The sequence below is a fragment of the Octopus bimaculoides genome, chromosome 14 (assembly GCF_001194135.2).
Source record: "Octopus bimaculoides isolate UCB-OBI-ISO-001 chromosome 14, ASM119413v2, whole genome shotgun sequence".
In the NCBI taxonomy this organism is placed as follows: Eukaryota; Metazoa; Mollusca; class Cephalopoda; order Octopoda; family Octopodidae; genus Octopus; species Octopus bimaculoides.
Window position 1 is genome coordinate 3167768 of NC_068994.1, and position 4243 is coordinate 3172010.

The 4243-nt window shown below is 38.9% G+C and overlaps 1 protein-coding gene across 1 annotated transcript in view; it reads right to left on the bottom strand.

The window, feature by feature from the left end:
* The window catches only part of LOC106870092 (zinc finger protein 25), a 7145-nt gene extending 5878 nt beyond the window's left edge, over positions 1 to 1267 (bottom strand). Inside the window, exon 1 of the mRNA XM_014916073.2 lies at positions 1153 to 1267. The gene's annotated coding sequence lies outside the window, so the exon portion shown is untranslated. The remainder of the gene's footprint in view (positions 1 to 1152) is intronic.
* Between the last annotated feature and the right edge of the window lie 2976 nt (positions 1268 to 4243).

Consider the following 4243-nt stretch of genomic DNA (forward strand, 5'->3'; position numbering starts at 1 on the left):
ATATATATATATATATATATATATATATATATATATGATACACTTATAGAGAGAGGGGGATGGAGAAAAACAGAGTTATAATTCAAAAATCTAGAGTTACAATTTACACATTCTACTTTATATAATGAGTTCTTTCTATCGTTTGTAAACACGAACGTTCACGAATTCTAAATTCTACAAAGACACACATATACATACATATCTATTCATCTATCCATCTATCACTCTATTTACACACACACATTGTACGGTGTCTAATGATAAATGCAGTGTTAGAATGAAGACTGGAGAATCGATGTACGGTCCCTTTTGTATTGCTGTGCAGGTTACCTTGATCCAACTACAGAGGGATGTGTGTGTGTGTGTGTGTGTGCATGAGTCGATCTATCGTGTGTGTGTATGTGTGTATATGAGTCTGTCACAGTTAGTGTAACTGTACCAATGTGTATCATTGCATCCAAATTGTGTGTGTGTGTGTGTTTCCGATGTTGTTCAACCCCAGGTCTGTTCTAATCGACTTGACATATGATCAGCGGAATATTCCTACCATGACTATCTCACTTTATTTCTAGGAATGCTATATCTACAGACTCCATTACCCAATGTGGACTTCCTGTTAAAGAGATTTGGCTGCTACTTCTAGCTGCTCGAATCACCACTTACAACCCCATCACCACCACCTCTGTGGCTCGTGTATTAATGTTGTGCGTGTGTCTATTTGTCAGTGTGTTTGTGTAACTGTGCAATATCTGTATGTATTGATACATCCAAATACGTGTGCGTGTTCCTATATCATGCTTATGTGTGTGTGTGTCTGTATGTGTATGTGTCCGTGTGTGTGTATGCGAGGGCGATTAAAAAAAGGATTTCAGTGGGGAAGAGGTTTTACAAAATGGTTCTGGGCTGGAATTAATGAATTAGTTATTTTCGAAAGATCCAAGAGAGTCGGACAGACAGACAGTGTCAGAAATAAATGAAAATATATATATATATATATATATATATATATATATATATATATATATATATAGCAGGAGAAAGGATTGAGTTGATTTTCGAGAAGCCGTGCTGGGTTGATGTTATAGACAAGGTAGGAGCCTAATAAGAGTAAAAAGGACAACAGGTGAGTAAACATTAGGCTGGAGTACTTACGTAGAAGTAAAGCTGTGAGTTTGTATTGATAAAGAGAACAACAGTAAGACTGGTGAAGACATTCCAAAATCCCGATATTTGATAGCAAGGGAGATAATCAACGAAACCGTAGGCGCTTTCTAATTACCTCCCTTAGTAAATGTCTATTTCTTTTCTCTCTTTCTCTCTCTCTCTCTCTCACACACACACACACACACACACAAAGTTTACCAAATAATGGCATAGTCTAACAGCATGCAAAATATCTCTTGTAGAGAATACCTTTCACGATGATTAAGTCTCAAATGTCTTGACTGGTGCTCTAAAACAGCAATGCTATTGCATCAATGTAACAAGAAATTTACACCAAATTATGTTCTGCACAGCAAGCAAGAAAGGTTAATGCAGAGATGGAAATCAAGTAAAGTTAAAACAATTCAAACTTTTTCAATGGCTATCAAGTGTTGGGAAATTTGAAGGAGATGCTCATGTTCCCAAGCCATATTGTAATAATGAGACTATACCTTGACATTTTGGCAGAGTCTGATTTCATAAAAAGAAGTTCTTATTAAAAGGGCATTTACTATTCATTTTTCTCTTTGTTACCTGAACAAAGACATATTAGGGAGGGATTCTGTGGAGTGATGGAATGAATTGTCAGATTTGAATGAATAAATGTTATTTTGTGCAGTGAGAACTTTCTCTCCTGTTTGCACATCTAAAGCAGACATAAAATGGTGATGATGTTGCATATTCTCTCTGTTTCTCTCTCTTTCGCTCTCTCTCTCTCTCTATCTATCTATCTATCTAACACACATATACACAGCTCGTCAGTAAATAGACACAATCATTTTTGAATGCTTTATTTCTAGAAACCAAATAATGTCATTTGATGCTTTTAAATACTTAATCTTGTGATTTAACATTCAGTAGACATGATGCTTTGTGCAGTTTTTAATGATTTAATCCAACTGGGCAGACAAAATGGTATAATAATGGGTTTCTATTTACTTTCAAGATGCGCATGTGTGTGTATATATGTATGCATATACATGCATAAATATATATAGCTACCAATATCATCAACATCATCATCGTTTAACGTCCGTTTTCCATGCTGGCATGGGTTGGATGGTTCGACCGGGGTCTGGGAAGCCGGGAGGCTGCACCAGGCTCCAGTCTGATCTGGCAGTGTTTCTACAGCTGGATGCCCTTCCTAACGCCAACCACTCCAAGAATGTAGTGGGTGCTTTTTATGTGCCACCGGCGACGATCACACACTACACACCTTCCTTCCAAGCACTGCTGTAAAAAGTGGAAGTGAGCTAGAATGTTAAAACTTAGTGCACATTCACAGCAGAGTTCAAGGTCAATCTTTGCCCAGTGGCTTCATGTTGCATACTTTAGCTTCATTACTATGGCAACAGTCCGGATACTTATTGATCTGACCTCGTATATATGTATGTATATATATATATATATATATATATATATATATATATATACACACACACACATATATATATATATACACACACACACACATATATACATACATGTATATGTATGCATATATAATGTGAGAGAGAGTGGGTAGAGGACATTCTTTAGTTCTTGGCAAACACTGATGTGCTCTGACATGATGAATCCAGTCCATGTTGTAGAGTTGTTGGCAATAGGAAGGACCTGCAGCCAGGAAAACTGACCCCTAAAACCTGACCAAGAAAACAAAGATTAGCAGTTTTCTGTGTTGTTGTTTGTCAGAAGACAAAGGGCTGCAACAAGTCGTGAGATATTGGACAGGAACAAACCCAGCCAACCCACATCAGCTTGGACAGGAACAAACCCAGCCAACCCACATCAGCTTGGACAGGAACAAACCCAGCCAACCCACATCAGCATGGAAAATAACACAGACGATACACATCAAACATACAAGGTGTGAGCAAACTGTATCAGGACCGGAGCTACAAAAAGAAAAGCACAACACACAGCAATTCAGCATTGGATCTCATTTGAAGTCGTCCATTTCTGAAGCCACCCACTTTATCCAGCATCATTTCCATTGATGCTAGTATTCCTGGAACTCTTTTGGGACGGTGAGCAGCTGTCTTGTTGCATTCTCTTAGATTTCCTTGCGGTCTTGAAATCTTTTCCTTTTCAAAGTTTGTTTCCAGGGTCATAGCCATAGACCCAGGATTCATCCCCTGTTATGACCATTTCCTCGACACAATCAAGGAGACCCTGCACAGCTGAAACCTGATCTTCTTTTTAAAACGACGACTCTACACACTCGACTTTCAAGCACTGCTATAAACAACAGGAGTGAGTGAGAATGCTACAACTTAACATGCATGACACTGTTCAAGGTGAATCTGTGCCAAGCAGTTTCACTCTGTGTATTTTAGCTCCGTTACCATAGCAACAGTCCCAATACCTTTTGATCAGACCTTGTATCAACCTCCTCAGCTTCATTATCATTTTACATCCGCTTTCCCTTTGGCAGCTATTGATCTTTTGATAGCTATTGATCTCACAGACTGATGCTTGTCTCCTTTTGGTTTGGTGTTTACAGCTGGATGCCCTTCACATCACCAGCCATGTTACAGAGCCCATCCAATACACTGTCTCAGGACACCAGCACTAAAAAGCTTGTGAAGTCCTTAGCAAGACAGCACCAAATGAACCTCACAACCTCACACTTTCTCTGCTAATTTCCCACCTTCTTTATAGTGTGTTCTGGGTGTACTTTTGGTGCACCAGTACAGAGGAGGTTGTAAAGTCCCTGATGGGGACAGGACTGAATATCACCTGGAAATGACTATGAAACACCAATTATAATGTAATGTAGAAAAGGAAAAAACCCAAACAAACTGTAACCATGGAGGTCCAACAGCTGTGAGCTTCATGTGGTGGACTGTTAACAACAGTGTCATCACAAGTGCAAACCTTATAACAACAGCCATGCCGCAGTCTACCTGGTTGTCAAAGCAGGTTCCAGTCAAATGATTAACAAGAGGAAGGATACCCAGTTCTCAAGACAATTGCTTCACCTTGGCTGGCATAAAGCGAAACAGATAAAATGAAAATAAAAAATAAGCAAAAGACACTG